The sequence below is a fragment of the Saccopteryx leptura genome, chromosome 1 (genome assembly GCF_036850995.1).
Source record: "Saccopteryx leptura isolate mSacLep1 chromosome 1, mSacLep1_pri_phased_curated, whole genome shotgun sequence".
NCBI classification, from domain to species: domain Eukaryota; kingdom Metazoa; phylum Chordata; class Mammalia; order Chiroptera; family Emballonuridae; genus Saccopteryx; species Saccopteryx leptura.
In genome coordinates, this window is record NC_089503.1 from 155,800,613 (window position 1) to 155,823,103 (window position 22,491).

Sequence of the window (22,491 nt, forward strand, 5' to 3'; positions counted from 1 at the left end):
ACATCAAAGGTGAAATCCCTGACTGTGTAAGACTTAGGTCTTTACATTAAGTTTTAGTAAGACCTCTACACAACATCACTAAATCACGTCTCCCTCAGGGGTCACCACTGGTCATTTACTGTGTGCACAGTGAAATATGCAGTGTATTTGCAAATGGCACCCTATTCCAGTGGAAGACATAACGCCTGGCCCCTCCTTCCGTCTGCCTCTGGTTTGTGTCAAGCTGACACTCTGTGGGTCAGTTCACTCATCCTTAATACATTGTTTAAATATACAGTAAAAGCAATATTCATAGAGTGGTATAAATATCAGACCCCCAAATTACAACAGTTTTATTTAAATACTTCCATCTTCTCCCATGGAACTCATGGAGACTTCAACATTTCCATAGCCTGAGATTTAAACAGACCCAGAGAAATGCTGGAAGATGGATGGTACGAAAGCAAGATGTGACAAGAGACGTAAGTGCTTCCCCTAACGTCTCCTTTTCAAGCATCACTGCTTTGCAACTTTGGGGGGGTTGCTAGTGACTACATGGATCAGTATGAGGGGTAAAAATCTGTTCTAGAACATACTTCTTTTTATAAAACCCTTCTCCATCACCATGGAGGAGGTCAGTGTGATTAAAAGAATAGATGTCAACATCAGCAACACCAGACGACATTCACCATTAAGGCAACAAAACTAAGAATTAAACCTCTTCGTGTAAAATGAAACTACAGATTATTGATTTGCTGTAATAACCTCACACACAGGTGAATTATTATAACACATGACCAGAAAGTTATAAATGTTATTAATTACCAGTCTTACTGGTGAAAAGGACTCCCAATTTGGATGTCTTTGCTGATATTTAAACAATATGAAATTGACATTGGGTTTAGGGAGTGCCCAGAAAAGGGGGAAAAAATCTTCATTTTTATCACAAATAATTTCTAAGTAAATATATAACTTAGCTCAGAAATTAGAGAATTTTTTAGGACTCTTCTTTGAAGTGTTTAGCCAAAATAACCCCTAAATCCAGAAATAATAACGTATTTCCTTACAACATGAGAATTTCTGAAGTCAACACCTGTACTTTTGTTTCAAAAAAATTGTTATAATATTTATCATTTGGAGAAAAATGTAATAAAAGTCAAACTAAATGTAAGTCTTGATATTTCATTTAATCATTAGCATGACATATATTATCTTCTCTTTTATGATCATTCAAAAACAGGTGCTAAAATAAACACAAATCAACAAGCTTGGTGGAAACAAGGCATATTAAAATAATGTTGATTTTGACAGGAATGCATGGCATAGCTTAGCAAGTAGCTTTGGGAGATGAAGAGTTCTTGACATGGAAGATGGCAACAGATAGTCAATTATATAAGGTAACACAGAGTTATAAACCAAAACTTTAACTGAAAGCTTCAAAGACCCAAAGCATTACTAGGGAATAACATTTAAACCCATCGACATGAGAAGAATTTTGAGTATTTTTCAAATGCCAATGTCTGTAGAATAATGAGTTTGGTGGATACTTGACTTTTATTGAGAACTTTTCAAAAAGAAAACCCATATCCTGATGGCTAAACAGCAAAATTTACTGAAATTCAACAGTTGTCCAGGGGGGCCCCCTTACTCCGCTTTTTGTAACTGTGGGTAATCTAGACCCAACATTGCCCTGGAGTGTAAGTCCAAGTCCCAGCTGCCTGCCCCATTCTATCCTGTCCAAGTTACTGTGACGTCCTCAGTGCCGTTCCTAGGAAATGACCATGAGCCCCCTGCGCACCTTGCCTCTTTGGTGATGTCCCACCTGAAAGACCACTGTCAAGAACCCACCAGTTCTTACCTGACCCAGATGCACCATTGAAATGTGGTGCTCCAGGTGCTTGACAGAAGAACAGAGAGAAAAACTTCTGCAATTTCCATTGTCATTCTATAACCCTACTGTCTGGCTCTTAAATCATTTCTTTCCCTTCCTCTTCTTGAATGTAAGTGAATGTTAAAACTGTCAATACAGTGAGACCACATTGCAACTCCTGCCGTGGACTGGAACCTGCCAAGCCCACGTACTATCTGCACCACTTTGCGGCCTGTCCCACATTCTGCAGGGGCTGCTCCCAGTTGGACCCGCTGAGCTGCAGTGTTTTTGTGGAAGGAGGAAGGGCTTGTCCAACAGTCAGCTCCCTTGTAAGATGTTAATACCTTGTAAGTTTTGGCCAAGGCCTTAGCCTATCAGCTTCAGGAAAGTCAGGAAAAAAAATTTTGTATTTTTTTCCTTATGCACGAGTTACCTCTGGTACAATTTCCTTATGAGCTTGCTGGTAATTCTAGAAGCAAAGGGACTATTTGTTCTTCTGTGGAAATTTTCAAAGCCACAGGATAATGGTTTCAAAGAAAGGAACGGGAAATGATGAAATAGCAACAATGCTATTACCCTTTCAAGGAGAAAACTACCAGCATTTCAACTGGGTGGTCTAATTATTACAAATGAATATTTATTTTTTATTTGTTTGTTGGTAGTGTGGCTTATTCCAGAAAGGATTTAAAACAGCTTTGAAAAAATTTATAATACAGCAAGATAAAATAACTTTAAACTACTTATGGAAAAAATCAAAGAAAGACCAAGGGGGTAGATGAGAGGAAGAAAGGAATTCAGTAAATAAAATTCATGTATCAGTATGTGCTTTGTCTTGAAAGGTATGCCCCATATGATCACTATTATTAATTGTTAATTAACTACAAACTATTAAATCTGCAAGTAGCAAAAGCACTGCTTTAGAATGAGGATATAAGATTGAAGACCATAAGGATTGTAGCATTCTTTGTAGGAGAGACACTGTTGTCACAGATGAACTTATGTTATATCAGAAGGAAACATGCATGTGCTATGACTAAGATACACTTTTAGTCCCCAAGTTCCTACATACTAAAGCTAACCTGAAAGAATAGCTTTATTTTTCTGTTAGAGACCATAGCATGAAAACTCCCCATACATGGAAGGTATATGCACCCCGATGTTCACTGCAGCCAAAACCTGGAAGCAACCAAAGTGTCCTTCCCTAGATGATTGGGTAAAGAAGATGTGGTACACATAGACTATGGAATACTACTCAGCCATACGAAGAGATGAAAGACTGCCGTTGCAACAACATGGGTGGATCTTGAGGCTATCTTGTTAAGTTAAATAAGTCAATAGAAAAAGTGAAGAACCATATAATTTCACTCAGATGTGGAATATAAAACTGAAAGCAACAAATGAACAAACAAGAAAAACAAACAAAAGCTCATAGATACAGACAACAGTATAGTGGTTAACAAGAGGGAAGGGAGTGGATAGTAAAGAGTACAGAGGGTCAAATACATGGTGACCAAAAATGATTGGACTTTGGGTGGTGAGCACACAGTGCAGTATACAGATCACGTATCATAAAATTGTACTCCTGAAACCTATATGATCTCATTAACCAGTGTCACCCCAATGAATTTAATTTTGAAAGCTGATACCCCAGTATTTCACGACAATTACAGATGAGCAGTGACACCATCCAATAACATTTGTAACTGGACCCGCACTCTGACTGTTGACTTAAGAGCAGATTCTTGCACACCTCTGGAAGAATATTCACAAGAGGATTAAGCAGTGGAGGGGAAATTACTCCTTTTCTGAACAGAGCGATCAATACTCCATGGATCTGGGTGATTTATTACTCCTGCACTATAAAGTTGGCGTTAAGGAAACCGACTCACTCTTCACAGAATTATTCTATTCCAGAATCCTGTGCATGATGTGATCAGACAAGGCAGAGTGATGTTTTTAAATTGCTAGTGGCTGTCTTTCACCCCCCCACACACACACACCCTCCCCAAGTAGCAAAGAATTGAGAATTGTATTGGCTTCTCTCGCATGGTTGCTTTCTCTATTGCCAAACTGGACATGTACAAAACTGGACAGAGAGAGAAGTTCAGCTGATTTTAAATGCCTATTGAGGTCTTTTATTCTACTCTGTTCTTCACTGATATCATGGACTTTTCTATACTGGCCAAAACACTGGCAACACTTGAAGCTAATGCTCAAAGTTTCATCTTAAGGCATTGGTGGTTTGTACTGGCCTTTGTCTTGGCCCCAGTGGGTGGGGTATGATCATGCTCCAGTGAACATCAACAGGCTGAGTAGTGTCCTTGGAAACATAAGGCTTCATTTCACAGTGTAGAACTGAGATTTCCAAAATTGCTTCAAGATTGGGTCCAGCCCAAAGTTAGAATGCGTCACAGAAGGTGGCCAAATTCTCCTTGCTGTGAATGAAGCTCTCTGGCTATTGGGGGGGGACAGGACTGAAGAAGTGTGTCTTCACAATCTCTCACTTGCACGTCCAGAGGCCTCTTTGGTGTACTGATGACCAGAATGACAACCTACATATGGGTTCTTTCCCCCGTCTTAGACTCACTCATCTCTCCCTGTATCCATGGAAGCAGAAGCCTGCATCAGTCTACCCAAAGCTAATCAAAACACCAATATTAACAGCAGCATTTTCTATCCACAGAAGACCCTCTTCCATGCCTGGCACCATACTAGATGTGTACTTAGGTTATGCCATTTGGTCCTCCCAAAGGTTTATGAAATTGATTTTATTACCCTCATTTTACAGAAGAGGAAACCAAAAGTTAAGAGAAATGAAGTAATTTGTCCAAGATCACCCAACAAGCAAGTGCTTAGATTTCACAAGTGTGAGGCTAGTTGAAAATTTCTTTCAACTCCTTGGAGAAATGCACCATATAAATTATAAATTTCTTGAATCTTCTGAAAAAACAAAATTCCCCACACCAACCATGAAATTACTGGGGAATGTGATTAATGAAGCACAGAAGGCCACAGGGACAGCACAAGCTCTGCCTCCTGTCCCCTAGACAAGCTGCCAGCCTGGTGCTGTTGGTGGGTCTGCTGCAAGTTGTTCCGTGTCAGTCTACACCAGCGATTTTCAACCCTTCTCATCTCACGGCACGCATAAACTAATCACCAAAATTCTGCAGCACACCAAAAAATATCATACTTTTTGCCAATCTGACAAAAAAAAATACATATAATTTTGATTTATTCACGCCAGAGGGCTGTTGTTGCATTGGCTGTTGTGACTTTTTTTATTTGACAGTCTAAGGGAGAAAAAGTCAGTGCCCCTGACTAAATTGTCAGGTACTGCATGTTTTAAAAATTCTTGCAGTGCACCGGTTGAAAAATCACTGGGTACACAGATTAAATAATGGCCAACTAAGCGTCATGAGCTCCGGGTCTTCCCAGGAAGGTGGGACCCACAGGGCACAGTCCACAGTCATTTATTCACTCACAGTTTCCCCAGATAATCAAACTAGCTCAGCTCCCTGAAAACACCCTATCTGTTCCAAGGAACCCAGAAAAACTCGATCCAACAGAGGGCTTAGAAAAATGCCTACAAGCAATCCAAGGCCTGCGGGTTCATTGGGAGCTAGTTTGAGAGGTCAAAGCTTACACACAAGGGAAAACAAAACATGTGCGAATGTGGCTGACTCTTTCCTTCCAAAGCAGTGCTGGACAAGTCATGTAAATATACAAATGCGCTGAGCTGTATTGTGAAAGGAGCCATTTGTTTTACTAACACAAGTTGGTATGGTGCAAGATTTTTCTTGGCAAATAAACAGAACAGAATGGAAAAATTTGTAAACAATGGGGTTTTCTGGCAATTTTTTGAAAACTGAATGAACAGCCTTTCCAAAAGGTAGAAACCTTTTCCTTTTTCTCAATCCCCCATGAGTTACTACTCACATATAATCACTTTAAAAGTCAAAGCAGATGAAGAAATTCAGCTCAATGACCCGCAGAGCTCATTAAAAGGACCATTTGGTCCCTAATGAGCTAACCTGCCAAGTGCTCTTGACTTGGAGAAGTATGTAGGCCAAGCCTGACTGGCCAGAAGGAGAAGTCTCTCGACAATGGTCGCATGCTACAGTTCAGGAGGTGAAGAAATTACGCCTCTTCCCAGAATTCCTCTAAAGTGTAGTCATCATCACAGTGACGGAGGTTCGAATACAGAGATTGCTTTAATTACCAAATGTTACTACGGAGACCAAATACTCTTGTGCAAACACAGGTTTCATTGGAAAAGCATTGGCTGAAGCTCAGAAATATAGAAAAGTTCCCCAATGATAAGGTCTATGTTGTTGACTTAAGAAACCTCAGCCTGTGTAGACACACCTGTCTCCCAAGCAGAACTCAGACCAAATGAATGAAGACTTTCTTCAGCAACCTGAACATCTATCTATTTGGTCAAAGTGGTTGAACCTTAACACATACTATTTTGGAGTCATTGTCTGACTCATTTCATTATTTAACATGCTCAGAAAGTACATTTATGAATTAAATCTCTTCTTAGATCAATTTATGTCCAAACATTTTTAAGTGAAAACTTTTTACACTTTATCGTGCACGATTGTACAAAACTATACATAAAAGATAGACATTCGGTTTTTCTATCCAACTCCAATTCCCCCTTCCTAAAGAACTGGTAGCAATTCTGAATTACTCTGGGAAGGGACTAATGCTGGTGTGATTCTAGACCTTCTCTGTATTCCATACCAGGCTTAGTCCACCTGTTTTATATGGGGATCTCTGCTTACCTAGGATTTTTGCCTCAAAGTTCACAGCTGCTATTTAAGTCTATCTGCTCTAAACCAACAACCGTTTGTCAACAATCTGTTAACCTGTTTGTATAATTTATACTCTTCTGCATGCTCATATAGTCATATGTAAGCACACATATGATATATGTATGTATATTTATGTGCATAATTTAATATATATACTAATATAGGTGTTGGGAATTCTCTTTGATTTTTAAGAATGAGGCTACATACAAACATGCAAATGTATTTTTTCTCACTTATGAGTGTATCATGGAAATCCCCCCAAGTATTAATTTAGCTCATTCCCTTTAATGGTTGTTTACAAATTCATAGTAAGTATTTGCCACAGTTTAATTTTTCTGTTGATGGAGATTCGTTTTGTTGCCTGTTCGTAAAGCAGTTCCATCCCAACTAGAAGTACAGCACAATGGGATATAGGTAAAAGCTTACCCTGCACAGCAAGGGCACGCGAGGCAGCGACAAAGAGAACACACGAGGGATCATTCCTACAAAGAATTAAGCCCACAGTCAACTGAGTCCTGGCTGATCTGGTTCTTGGCCACCTCTCCAACCTCATCGCCAGACACTCCTCCCATTCATCCCAGTAACTGAACTTTTTTCTTGTTGTTCCTTAACTGCACCAAGAACCTCCCACTACCTATCTTTGTCCCTGGTCTTCTTTATGCTTGGACACCCTTCCCCAGACACCCTGGGCTTTCTTCTGCAGTCTATCCAAGCCTCCACTTAAATGCCTTGAGGAGGCAAATGCCTTCCCCTTGAGGAGGCCCTCTCAGATTATTGTATATGAAATAGCCACTTACCTTGCTATATTTGTCTTCAAATTCCTGATCACGACCTGATATTCCATCATATAATTATATCTTTTCCTCCATTAGAATGCAAGCTTGTGCCTTGATCTCTACAGTATCCCCAGACCTGAAAATAGTGCACAGCTTACAGTAGGTGCTAAATATCTATTTGTTGAATAAATGAGTGAACAAAGGAATGCATGCAAAAGGTTAAAAAGGGGACACTATGTGATAGAGACAGTATGTGTATAGACTTTGTCTTTTAGGAGAGCTGTAGTCAAAGGCATTTTGATTGGACTGGATCTAGCATGCACTTCCTCTTGTATTAGTTCTTTTTGTTACTACATCTTCTCCACATGCGTGAACAGCTAAAATGCTCTACGAAAGCCAGCAGTTGGGTAACGGCCCTGAAGATTCATTATGCCGTTTGAACTATTACACAGAGTTGCCTGAGTTGCCATTTCATCTTACCCTTTGAGGTCTCCCGGAGCATGGACTGCAAAGTTATTCATGGGGACCAATGACCACACTGGAAAGAAAAATGTCCCTCCATGCGAAGGATGTTCTGTTTCCCTTTTGGAAGCAATATGAAAAGGAATAATGGAAAACGGATGTTGAGTTGTATTGTTTCTCATTTTCCTTTGAGTTCAATATAGTTCAAAAGACAGCCACGCCCATGATCTCTTATTTACAAATAGGCATATGCATTTGAGCTTCAGTAGAAAGAGCTAGTTAACCAGTAAGGAAGGGGCATTCTATGAAATGGGAAGTAGCTGAGTGTCCCATTAATCAAAACATGAGCAGACAGGGCTAATGCGAACTACATGTCCTGGACGGCCTGTCTGCTGACTTGTCATGGTCTTGCTGTTCTCTCTGCTTCCATGACTTCCCTTCAGGGGCAGGAAACTGAGCTGATGGCCTCCACCACGAGCGGGGGATCCTACTTCCTCCCCTGGGCAGATGCAGAAATTTTCCAGCAGATGGAAGGAAGTAGGTTCACCAGACGGTGGAGAAATGTGGGAGTCATGTGAGAATACCCCACCTGGTTAGCCCTCCACTGTGATCACAGCCAGGGCAACGGGGCCATGACTCTCCTAGCTGGGTTACCTCCACGCCTACCCCTCTCTACCAGCATCTTTGGTTACGATTCTGATGCAACTTCATCTGAACTAAGATTCTGGCAAAGATAGCAAAGTGGCACACATACATTTTCTGTATAATTTATCACACAGTTATATACCTACCTATCGGTCAGACATTGAACTAAGCATTTAAAACGATACCACATTTCATCTTCATGTCAACCCTATGGTCAAAGGTATGATTTAATGAAACAACTGATTTGCCCAAGTACATAGCCAGAGACTAGCAGACCCAGGATTTGACCCTAGCAGTGTGACTCTTCACAACCACACTTACAACCACAACTGCACGCCTATACACACCGCTTCCCTCTGACAGTGTGAAGAGAAAATAATCTCATTCACAACTTTTTCTTTTTAATCAAAAAAGTTATCTGTAAGAACTGTTCATTGAAAAATGGAATAGCAACAGAAATGAACCACTGTTTTCTGTTTTAAAGCCTATCTATTACTTGAGCAAAACTCATCTTGAGGAGGAAACTATATTTGAAGAAAAAAATGGGTATTATATTAATAATGTCCTGGATTTGGGTTACATCACAACTATGTGCCAATAGTAATTAACTTCACTTGCATTGATAATTTAAAAACCTGTTCCAGAAAGAAGTTCTATTGCACAGAGACTCCCATTGATAAGCCTTGTAATCTGTGGTTAATTCCAATGGGATTGCACTTACCCCCAATTTAGACAAACAAAATTAGGCTAGGTTTGTGTTTCATATAATATGAATTGTATGTAATCAATAATATATGAGCTCAGTTTTTCTATTATATCTAATGTTATTTTATAGCAATTTTTTGGAATGTTCTGTACTGGGGAATTTGTCTCATGGCATGTGATAGGAGGCAAGAATTGAAAAAGAGATTATGTGCTTTGAGAGAGGAAAATGTTCAGGAGAAATTGTTTATAACATATATAAACTAAAAAGGATGAGTTGAGGAATATCATCCCACTAGCTTGCATTTTATAGTTCCTCTCATCCCAGAGTCTGAGGGCTCAGACAAGACTTGCTCTCTTTATTCCAAAAAGGAAAACTGTGATCAGCTTGTGATAGAGTAAGGACTCAGAATTTCCAGTAATTTTAAAAAATCAATAAGAATATTTTCTGCCCCATCAAAACAGTAATCATCCAAAGCATACTTTTATAGCAGGTTAGAAGAAATGTTCAAACTCTATTTGAGAAAAACTATGAAATTCTCTGAAACTCACAAAAGCAGAACAAGTGGAAAGATATTTGAAGAGAACCTTCCATCATACACGTAGATGTAATTTCTCCTGACATTTAGTTGTAAATGATGAAATTCAAATAAACATAGTTCTCAATTTAAAAAAACTAGACAAGTATGGTATAAAGTTTGGAAGAAGAGACAAAACAAGCAATAACAGTAAACAATAATCTTAAACCAAAAGCAATGGGAACAAGTGGTTTTACAGACAGTAAATATATTTTTAAATGCCTATAATTAAAATTGTATGTATTGGCTCATGAATAAACAGAGGAGTGGAATAGAGAATTCAGAAATAGACCAACATATAGAAATGTAATATACAATAAACACAGCATCACAAATAGTTTGAGGAAATGAGTTCTTAATAAGTGGTTTGGGGACAATTAAAGAGTCATATGGGGGGAAATATATCCAGCTCTCACACCAAGTGAAGTAGGGAATTAAATGTAAAAAAAAAACCATCAAAGTGCTTAACAAAGGATGACCAAATTTCTGAATAATCTGGGAGTAAGAAAAACTTTTCTAACCATGACTCAAAACCCAGAAACAAAAAGGGAAAAGACTGAGAGATTTGAGTACATTTTTTACAAATTTAAAAACAATAATAATGCCCTGGCCGGTTGGCTCAGCGGTAGAGCGTCAGCCTAGCGTGCGGAGGACCCAGGTTCGATTCCCGGCCAGGGCACATAGGAGAAGCGCCCATTTGCTTCTCCACCCCTCCGCTGCGCTTTCCTCTCTGTCTCTCTCTTCCCCTCCCGCAGCCAAGGCTCCATTGGAGCAAAGATGGCCCGGGCGCTGGGGATGGCTCTGTGGCCTCTGCCCCAGGCGCTAGAGTGGCTCTGGTCGCAACATGGCAACGCCCAGGATGGGCAGAGCATCGCCCCCTGGTGGGCAGAGTGTCGCCCCATGGTGGGCGTGCCGGGTGGATCCTGGTCGGGCGCATGCGGGAGTCTGTCTGACTGTCTCTCCCTGTTTCCAGCTTCAGAAAAACACACACAAAAAAAATAAAATAAAATAAAATAAAAATAAAAACAATAATAATACAATTGTCCCCTTGATCCTTGAGGAATACATTCCCAAGACCCCTAGTGGATCCCTGAAACCTACATATACTGGGTTTTTTTTCTATACCTATATACCTACGATAAGGTTTAATTTTAAAATTAGACACAGTAAAAGAGTAACAATACCTAATAATAAAAGAAAAACAATTGTAACTATATACTGTAATAAGTGTGAACGTGCTCTCTCTCTCAGCAAACTGGTACAAATGTCTTTTTCCTTCACAATTTCAGTGATTGAAAATTTGTTCACACCAAAGATCCCAGCAACCTCAGTGTATAGTTTCTTTTCTTCCTTATTATGTCAGGAACATTCACCTTTGCACTTAAAGAAAGCACTCTGTAGCTTCTTCTTGGCACATATGAACTTCCAGCATCAGTGCTCTCCTGCTTTGGGGCCACGATTCAGTAAATAAGGGGGACTTGGCCACAAACGCTGAGACCCCGGCTGAGCAGGCTGGGGAGGGTACACCACACAAGGCACCAGGGACGGGTTGCCTCCCAGGCGGAGCCCGGCCCACGAGATCTCATCACGCTACTCAGAATGGCAGCAGTTTAAAACTTACCCATTGTTTCTTTCTGGAATCTTCCAGCTAATATTCCCAGACCCCCAACTAAAACCTCAGAAAGGGAAACCACACATAAGGGGGAACCATTGCAATGTTTGCGAGGCAAAAAAAAAACAAACTCCATAAGCAAAGTAAAAGCACCAATGATGAACAGAAAGACTATTTGCAATGTCTATCACAGACAGAGGGTTAAGATCTGTAATGTGAAAGGATCACATCCGTCCAAATAGATTAGACTTTGCTGTAGCAACAAGTGGTCTGAATCATTTCGGTGGCATAAAGCAGCATCCTCAACCATACTGTGTGCTCTTGGTTGGTCAGCAGGGGGTCTGTAGTCATATTGCCTTAGGGACCCAGACTGATGGAGGCTCACTTCTCAAGACAGGCTCCTACAGTAGAAGAGCTGGGGGCAAGGACACGACCCACTGTGGGCTGGTTCCATAAGCCTCTGCTAAACATGAACTTCAGCATCTGCTTTATTGGCCACAGCAAGTCTCAGGAAGATGCCAAGTTCCATAGGGAGAAGTATTGGTTTTTGTGAATGGTGAAAACAAACCCTACAAAGAGGAAAAAACAAGAGCAAAAACTCTATATGAGAAATGGTCTGTAGATATGTTCACCATAGGGTTTCTCAACCTTGGCACTATTGACATTTTCAGTGATGACCCTTTGTGGTGGGAGGGCTGCCTCATAAATTATAGGATGTTTACTAGCATCTAAAATCTATCCCTGAGGTGCCAGCAGCACTACCCTCCAGGGGAGCCCAGATACGGCCACATGTCCCCTGGGGGAAAAATCACCTGCAGTTGAGAACCAGTGGTTTCAGAAAAAGGAATGCCATTGACCCTTAAACATCAGGGTATCTGTTCAATCCCCCCATAATAAGAGAAATGTAAATCAAAACTATAGCACACCAGCCCTGGCTGGGTAGCTCAGTTGGTTAGAGAGTCATCCAGAGAAGTCAAGGTTGTGGCTTCTGTCCCTGGTCAGGGCACAAACAAGAATTAATCAATGAGGCCCTGCCCAGTGGCTCAGTGGCTAGAGTATTGGCCTAGCGTATGGACATCCCAGGTTTGATTCCCAGTCAGGGCACACAGGAGAAGCAACAATCTGCTTCTTCTCCCTCCCTCTCCCCCTTTTCTCTCTCTTCCCCTCCCACAGTCATGGCTCAGTTTGTTCAAGCATAGCCCCAGACACTGAGGATAGCTCTGTTGGAGAGACATTTGGTGGCATCAATGACTTGGTTTCTTCAACAAATTCATGTCATTAAGGAAAAAAGGGGATAGGGGAGAAGAGAATCTGTTACAGATGGAAGAAAATTTAAGACGTCCATTAAATATAAATCTAGTTCTTATTTGAATCTTGTTTCTAATAACCCCACTGAAAAAATTGGGAAATTTTTACACGGCCTTAGATTTTAGATTATATGTATTAAGAAATTGGTGTTCTTTTTATTAGGTGTAAACAGTATTGTAATTATATTTGTAAGCTCTTATCGGTTAGTAATACCTACTGAAGAACTAACTTCTTGATAAAATGATGTAAAGCCTAGGACTTCCTCCCAGTAGTTGGCAGGAAAGAGAAGCAAGCTGAGAGGCATGGGGGCAGAGATAAAACTGGCGAAGTGCTTGCAGTTGTTGAATCTTAAGGATGGATATACTGGAGCTCAGTACACCAATTGTATCTGCTCCTGTGGGTGTTTGAAAAGTTCCATAGTACCAAGATTTCTAAAACATTTGGTCAAGTCCAGGTAAGACATTGTCATTTATTAATAGCTCCTCCCAGAACCTGTCTAATTGATCTTCTCTGATATTATCTAAGAAACAAAGACCTCATGAACTTGACACACTGACAGGGTATTCGGTTCATCTTCCATCCTCCTTACTCATTGGATGTCCCAATTCTACACTGCTCCCAGGGTCAAGGAAATAGAGATTTAATACATCCCTAAAAAAATAATAGACAATATGCCTCAGCTGGTTCCACACGCTAGTAACATCATAAAAGTATTTGACTAAAGGCCTCTCTGGTTTAGGGTAAGACTGGGTTTTACTTTGTCATATGAGAAGTGTGTTTGGCAGGACCCTTAACGCAGATGTTCCAGAACAATGAGAACATGTCGCTATCAAAGCTAAATGAAAAGTGAGGCATTCTTAAGATTCATAAACTGGATTTACACCCTCCTCTGACACCACTGCTTTCTCTGCGGACCACGGCACAGAGGGAGCTCATCAGAAATACAATATACAGACAGGGGAATGGAACAACTTTGCTGTCCTCCGGTGCTTCGGGGCTAGGGGGGTAGATGTGCAAACAATACTATCAAATAATCCCCAAACAACAGTGCAAATCCCCTCATAAAATATTGGGTGTTGTTGGAAAAAGAAAATGGCGACCCAAAGATCATCTAGAAGAACACTGTGACACAACTTTACATGACAAAAATTAAACTTCCAAAGCACACTACTGAGTTATAGGAGGCACACAGATTTTGGAGTCAGGCAAGCTGCATGCAGATCCTGTTTCCAGCACGTGCCCAGGTGTGTATCCGATGGGCAGGCTGTTCTAATTCTCTAAGCTTCCCTCTCTTCATTTGTCACGTGGGTATGACAAGGCCTATGGAACAAGGCTGCTGTAAGGATTAAAGGAAGTTTACCCACACATACACACACGTGCTCAATGAAACACATCATGAAGATTAAATAAAAATGGGTAATAAATAAATAATAGGTAATACATGAGCTGAACTGATGAAATGTTCTAGCCATTTGAGATGGGAGGCTTAAAACTACTTCGCTACAAAGTTAGGAAAAGGGCTTCAACAACAGAGTATTTCAGATACATCCCAAAACGTGAATACTTTATGGATCCTTTGTCAACACTGAATCCATATCTCCGCTGGTGGGGTAGGAACAGATATCTAACTCTATGGACGAAGGCCCAAATGACATTCCTGGGAATGCCTTGGGTAAAGGAACAGGAATGCCTTGGGTAAAGGTCAGTGGAAATTTCAGCTGTTTCCTACTGCCGATCATGAGATTTTCCAATGGGGCATGTGCCATATCGCTTTGATTGCTTCTCATTGCATCCTGCCCAGACTGGCGTTCAATCCTATGGCTATGTCCACCTCCAGGGCTCGGTCCTTATCTCATTCATCTCTGAAATGCATTTGCCTTGTCCTGTGTGTCACGCAAATACTTGCCCCACAATGAAATTTCCTGCTTGATGTATCAGAAGGTCTTAGAGAAAACTGTAAACAGACTACATTCCTACCATATGAGTCTACATTATTGAAAGATATGTATGGTATCACCCACCGTGTTTTGTAAATGTCAAAGAAGGAGCAGCTCACTTGAAGGCATGTTTATACGATCCATTTGTTCCATAAATGGGAAGCTTGCAAAGCAATAGGTAAAAGTTAGCCTACTCAAATTATCACACATTAGAAACAATGATTTAATGGATGGTCAAACACCTAACAAAATCAGCTGGACTACCCTGATGTCCTGATCTCCACAGTAGATACAACCCTCAGACTAACTGGAAGCTTCCATAAAGAGATAGGACCCACTTCAGGCCTGGACAGAACTGGGATGGATTATCATCAACGGTTGTTTCTGACTGTATGTCTATGCTCCCCAGACCTTTTCTAATGGACTCTTTTTTCCCCTTGATGATGGTAATCCATTCATCAAGAAACAGTCAAACCTTTTAAACCAGGAAATAATTTGGTGTCTTTGAAATAACTCTGTAAATCTCTAATCTGATATAGTATGTATTTATTATGCAGTTTTAACTCTCAGAATAGAATCTTGTTTCTTTCTTTTAACTATTTTAGAAGGTTATTTTCTGTTACAGGTGTTCTACCTGTACAGTTATAGCATTATGGCCATTGGTTGGAGCAGGAGCAGTAGGTATATGAGCAGTGAGTGACCAGGTAGTCTAGTGCCGCAGAGGGTGTGACAATAGCACTCAGGCTGTATCAGGCTATAAGATACATTTGCTTTCTCTCTATATACGGAGACAATAAGCCATACTCTAGGCAGAAGGAACAACACATGCAGGGCGTAGAATCATGAAAAAACAAATACTATTCAGGGATTGGAACTACCTAAATGCAGTGTGGGTAGAGGTCGTTTCAATTTAAACAGTGGGTTACCAGAGCTCCTGCATAAATAACAGAACCCCAAATTCATACAGTCATACTTAGTGTGGCAGAGAGGTAGAAGACACCAGAATTCGGAGTCAGATTTGTGCTATGACCTTCAGCTTCTAGAACAAGTCTTTGTATGACCCTGGGCAAATTCCTCAACATGATATGCCTTCACTTCCCTACCTGTAAGATGGGAAATAATAAATAATTCTACCTATTTTAAGGAGTTATTATGAGGGTTAAATTAGGTAACATCCTTGACCGGTGGATCTCGACAGTGACTCATATTGCCCTGCTAGGGACATTTAGTAATGTCTGGAGATATCGCGGACTGTCATGTCTCAGGTGGGTGGGGGGGGGGGGGGGGGGAGTGCTGCTGGCATTTAGTAGATAAAGGTCAGGGATAACTACTTAATATCCTACAATGCACAGGACACCCAGAAACAAAGGTGCTGAGGTTGAGAAAGCCTCACTTAGCCTAATGCCTAGCTTTAGTATGCAGTCAAACAAATGTTACCCTGAGTGAGGAGGAGGAGGAAGAGGCAGAAGATGGAGGCCGCTGTACACAGGAGATGAGCTCGCCACAGCTGATCTCTGCTACGGTGACTATCGAGCCAGTGGGACCTGATGTCATCAAGCACACCCGCTAATCCTCGAACCAGCTGCCTTTCTCCACGGATGATTGTTGCAGGGTGCCCAGATCAGAATGCCAGACTAACAGGCCTGGGACAGCAGGACCTGGCCACAGTGAAGTTTCCTAAAACCAGGAGAGTCAGTGAACCTCCTTGTGGCTCTAAGACACACAGCCACCCTCTTCTGTCCCGGAAATGAGTACATATCTCAGATCTGAGAACAGCCAATGACAAGATGCAGCAGCAAAAGTGGGCACCTCGTTCTCTGGTCTTGTGGACCAGACACGTATCAGGGAAGCATAGTCTGAACAGGTCCTGCATAGAAAACCCAAGAAGCCAAAGGACTTGCGATGTTCCTTCCATCCAAAGGCGGAGCATGGCTGGGACCAGAACTGAGGATGCTCTGATGAGTACAGGGTTCGCTTCAGCTAACCACACTTTGGCAGAACAAAATACAGAAGCCAGGCCCTGCCAACAGAGGCCTGAGCCACAAACCAAAAAGCAATCCACATGTATACACGATGTGGAAAGAACTGCTTGTCAGATGTTGGTTTTGCTCGGCCACAGCCTCACAGGAGGGGTATCATCTCCAAATTATGAAGGACAGCTTGCATCTCGAACCACCCAGGCATGAGAGAAGCTAATGAAGGATAACACCCCATGCTGACAAGTTAATGTCTCAGCAGGGAAGACCAATTAGGAAATGTGTCATTTAGGGTGCTGCCTATACTTCCGGAATCCACTGGAACGATGTCTTTGTTTGAACTGACATCTCAGGGTGCCGGCTAGACGCTGAGATTCTGCAGTCAAACCGAACTGGGTTTGAATCCTGGCTGCACCGTCCACAGACTATGTAACATTTCCTCCATGCTAGACAGGGGGTGATAACTGGCTATTTTGCAGAGTCGTAGTGAAGATTAAGTGTGTTATTTCAGGTAGGATTCCAACCACCACACCCAGCACAGAGCAACTCTTCATTAAATACCTGCTACTTTGTTGGCGTTGTTCAAAAAATAAGGTATTATTTTCACATATTACCTCCTACATTTGAGAGCAAAGGGCACAGGTGCTGACAACCATAGTACATGTTGATCACTGTAAACTGGGGCACAGGGGCCCATGTGTACTAAAGAGAGAACGGTAAACTAGAACTGTGACTCGTGAATTCACGCTTCTACATGGGGACATAGCCTTTCCTTCAGGTTTGATATATCTAATTGAACATTTGTCCTTCCATGTTCTTTTCCACATCCATATTGCCACCGTTTTGAGAAGAAAGAACATGCCCACTCTGAAAATCATTTCTTCCTCGTACCCTTTTCATTCTTTGCTATGATTTGGGCAACCACGTGGCACCTGCGGATACATGTTGGCAACTGACATTCCACTGGGAGAAGTCTGTATCCGTCAGTGCTACTGCTCAGACACGGGACTATAACGAGAAGACAAAACATCCTTTCCTAAAACTCAGAAGAAGCTACGCTACCCTCTCAAACACCACACATTAGAACAGCAATGCTTCTACTGGACTTCAAGGACAGTTTACTTTCGAAAGAAAGGTGAAATATCAGTCAGGTTCACAGATCGAGGAAGAGTAGTAATAGGTTAGACTACTACAATGAAAGAAAGGAATTACATCCATGTTTCCTGTGATTGCTCTGTGACTACAAATGTATCAGTCTTCCTTAGTACGTGAAACATGCTAAAAAATGACAAAACAGTTAACATTTATTTTGGAGGGCTCACTATGAGCCAAACACTGTTTTAATTCTTTTACATAAATTGTCACAACAGCCTTATGAGATGGACACTGTGGTAACCTACCTTTGGCAAGATAAGGGAAAGGAAATGTAAAGAAATAATGTATCAAGGTAACACACTAGTAAATTTCAGATCTTAGGTTTAAACCCAAGCAGTATGAATCTAGGGTCTTCCCTTGTAACTTCCACACTTTAATGCCTCTGAATAAAAGTAAAGGAATGTTGTCCGTTAGACACCACTTAAAATCTATATACAACAACCCACTTCACAAAATAACATTATGAAATAAAATGATGCTCCCACCATAAAACAATTTAAATGGTTTTGTGTCTAGCCAAAGATAAATGCTGTCTTTTAAAGAGAGGAAAGACAATTTTTTAATTCACTAGGCTTGGACAGTCTACAAAACATTCAGAATTTGGTGATTGTAATAGTCTTAATTATTATTTTTTCTTCCGAGTGTTTAATATTTTTACCAAAAAGGAAGATGAATTTTTCTCCAAGTAGTCTGACAACTATAAAAGGCTGTCTTAAATTTCTCTGATATTTCATTGCCTTATTCTATTTAATTCACAAATTTCCCTTGTTCCCCCCTTGAGTGAAGAAAGCAAGCCTCCATTCAAATCTTTCTTCTAATTGGCTCACAAGCACCATCTAGTGAAGCAATGGAGTAACTACAGGACAATTCCTACCGGTGATCACCATCTCATCTGTACCAAATAAAGCCTAAATGTGCACCATCTCACCATCGTTCTAAAACAGAATGAGATTTCTGAATTAGCTTGCTTTCTATTTCCCATGGCCATTGGCCTTTCTACTGCCAATAGCCGGGTTCACAGACGGCACTGGTTGTTTGCTTCCCTTTCTTTAATTGAATTTATTGGAGGGACACTGGTTAATATAATGAAACAGGTTTCATGTGCCCAATTCTATGACACATCCCTGTACACCATATTGTGTGTTCACCCCACAAGTCAAGTCTTCCTCCATCACCATTAATCCCCCTTTCCCTCCTCCCCTTCTCACAACCTCCCTTCCCCACCCCATCCCTGGCATTTGCCACACCACTGTCTATGTCCAGAAGTCTCTTCTCTCTCTCTCTCTCTCTCTCTCTCTCTCTCTCTCTCTCGTCCTTTTTCGCTCCATCCCTCCACCCCCTCACCAGCCCCCATGCCCGCCAGTGGCAGACAGCCTTGTACATAGCACATGTCCCTGTACCAATCCCCCAGCCTGGTCTTCCAGTTTAATTTCTGTAGCAGCCCAGACTCCACTTTCTTCATCCTCCTGTCCACTTACCATACTAAAAATATATATTTTCAAAAATATATTCACCTAATGCTTTCTCAGGGACCACCCTCTAGATGCTCACAGCCCAGCAGCTGCTGACATCAGGAAAACAGAGTGTCACAGGTATGAGGACAAAGCAAAGGGGAGAGTAGAACTGGTCAACCCCAATTGGAAGGGTCCGAAAGAACAGGCTACCATTTTGCAATGTCATCAGAGGGCAAGTCTTCCTCCATCACCAGTAAGTCTTCCTCCTTTTCCTCCAGTAAGAGCTCCTCCAGTACTTCAGGCTAGGACACTCAGGAACTTCTATTCTTACGCGCTGAGCAGCATACTAAACAGAGGCCATTGTATTTTGTTCCCAAATGCATACATGCCCATTTAAGTTGCAGTTGTACAATATTAATGACACAATTTGAGTAAATACCATATCGATCAATCAAAGATATAAGTCAAAAAATTAGTTGCAAATTAAAGACAGAAGATTGGAGAGAAATCATAAAATTTTGGAAGGATTCCGCATCTCGTTTGGTTCAGAGATGTTTTTAGTCTTGCTTTAATTTCTTATTTTAAAATCTGGAAATCTAAGCTTGATGCTCGTGGGTACAGTTTAGGCAAGAAAGACAATGCACAGCACCACTAGGATCTCAAACTTTAAAAGAGAGTGAAGGATAGATGACAAAGGGATCCGTTACCAAGAATAATGTTACAAAGTGGCATGGAGGTAGAAGACAGGCGCCAAAGAAAGCAAAAGTACAAAATGAGCTCAAGATTGTGGAAAAATAGAACAATAAACTGGGCTCCTTTAATTGTATTTAGAGAAAAATGAGATCACAAGAGGTACAAGTCTTTAGACTCTAGTAAATATTGCCATAATAACAAGGAGCAGAGAGAGAACGCTGGGTTTTCTTGTAAAGTGGAGCAAACGTAATCTGGAAAAGGGAGAAGAGAGGACTATGAAGAACCTCCCGGCCCTGGCCGGTTGGCTCAGCGGTAGAGCGTCGGCCTGGCGTGCGGGGGACCCGGGTTCGATTCCCGGCCAGGGCACATAGGAGAAACGCCCATTTGCTTCTCCACCCCCCCTCCTTCCTCTCTGTCTCTCTCTTCCCCTCCCGCAGCCAAGGCTCCATTGGAGCAGAGATGGCCCGGGCGCTGGGGATGGCTCCTTGGCCTCTGCCCCAGGCGCTAGAGTGGCTCTGGTCGCGGCAGAGCGACCCCCCGGAGGGGTAGAGCATCGCCCCCTGGTGGGCAGAGCGTCGCCCCTGGTGGGCGTGCCAGGTGGATCCCGGTCGGGCGCATGCGGGAGTCTGTCTGACTGTCTCTCCCCGTTTCCAGCTTCAGAAAAGAAAAAAAAAGAACCTCCCGACGTCTCTAAAGTGTGACCTGTCCATGCAGTTTCCAAGAGTGACTCCAGAACGTGCCTGAAGATTGCTGAATCTGTTCTCTGTCCTCTCTGAGGAGTCAAGACAAGCAGAAGAAAGGCTAAAAAGTTTGATAGTGAGCAAATAGATTCCTGACCTTCCGAAAAAGGGCAACAAGTCGACTTTGCAAACAATGGACTAGACACATGCTAATCATCCTCATCCACATGCTGAGCAAATCATTCCCATCACGCCAGCTATAAGCATTTAAAAAGAGAACAGTGCTGAGTGTGAATGGAGAATAGTTTGTAGAAATAAGTCCTGCCAAAACTAACACATTTGTTTTTGTGTGTTGATTAGGTTAGTCAGTTTCCAATTTCTGTGTATTTTTAGAAGATATTTGACAAATCTTTTCACGATACCCTTCTAGACAAAAAGGGAAGCAATAGCAGTGTGTACCTAAATTCTCCTGAATAACCGATTCAGGTCGGCCTTGGGGAAGAGTACAGTGTGTGTTGTCCAGTTTCATCCTGAGCCCTACAAAATAAGGACTGTTTTCTTCCCTCAACAACTCCAATAAGAAAATTGAAGCCATATTTGCAGGTGACACAAAACTAGGACTTGTCAACACACTGGATGGCAAACTCAGGGTCCTGATTGAAAAGGACAGAAAATGGTCCAAATGAGTCAAGGTTAAAAAAAAAAAAACACAAAAAACTACAGTGTAAATGGGACAGAAATTAATTATCAGTAGTATATGTGGAAAAAGGGTTAAGGATCTTAGTTAAGTCTAATATAAAAAATTGTTAAAAAGGTGATGTCAAAGAGGCACTGTGCTCACAGCCTGTATCAATTACAGTAGCAGTACCCTACAGAGGACACATTTTCCATTGTGGCTGGTCAGTGGTGTCAAATGTTACAGAGATGTCCAAGAAAATGAGTTCTGAGATTTAAGTTTGGTGATAAGGTGGTCATTGTTAACTTTCAAGAGAGTGATTCGGCTAAATAATAGGACAGTGTCCAACAATGAAGGATTTTGAGGAATGGAAAGAGTGTGAGCAAAAATAAACTACCCATTTGAGACAGATTGGTAAAGGAAAGGAAATACCTTTCAAGTAGAGAAGATAAACTAATATTGAACTAATGCTCAGTTCTCTTGTTTTAGAAAACTTTCATAATTTTATGCAATGAAGAGCAAGAAACATAACTATAAATTAAAACTCAAGAGCACTATATCCAATGTCCTCAGACAAGTACACAGCTTCAGCTCTGCTCTGCCTCTAATAACCAACAAGTTTTTATATTGTATTTTACTTTTTCTTTTTTTATACAAATAAGCATATCAGAAAGACTAGCTCTGGCCCTGGCCGGTTGGCTCAGCGGTAGAGTGTCGGCCTGGCGTGCGGGGGACCCTGGTTTGATTCCCAGCCAGGGCACACAGGAGAAGCGCCCATCTGCTTCTCCACCCCCCCCCCTCCTTCCTCTCTGTCTCTCTCTTCCCCTCCCGCAGCCAAGGCTCCATTGGAGCAAAGATGGCCCGGGTGCTGGGGATGGCTCCTTGGCCTCTGCCCCAGGCGCTAGAGTGGCTCTGGTCGCAGCAGAGCGACGCCCCGGAGGGGCAGAGCATCGCCCCCTGGTGGGCAGAGCGTCGCCCCTGGTGGGTGTGCTGGGTGGATCCTGGTCGGGCACATGTGGGAGTCTGTCTGACTGTCTCTCCCCATTTCCAGCTTCAGAAAAATACAAAAAAAAAAAAAAAAGACTAGCTCTGGGGTAACAGAGAATAACTTGAATGTAGTTCAGTAGAATTATTGGGCTAGTAAAAAGGAGAAAGAGGTCAAAGTTGTGAG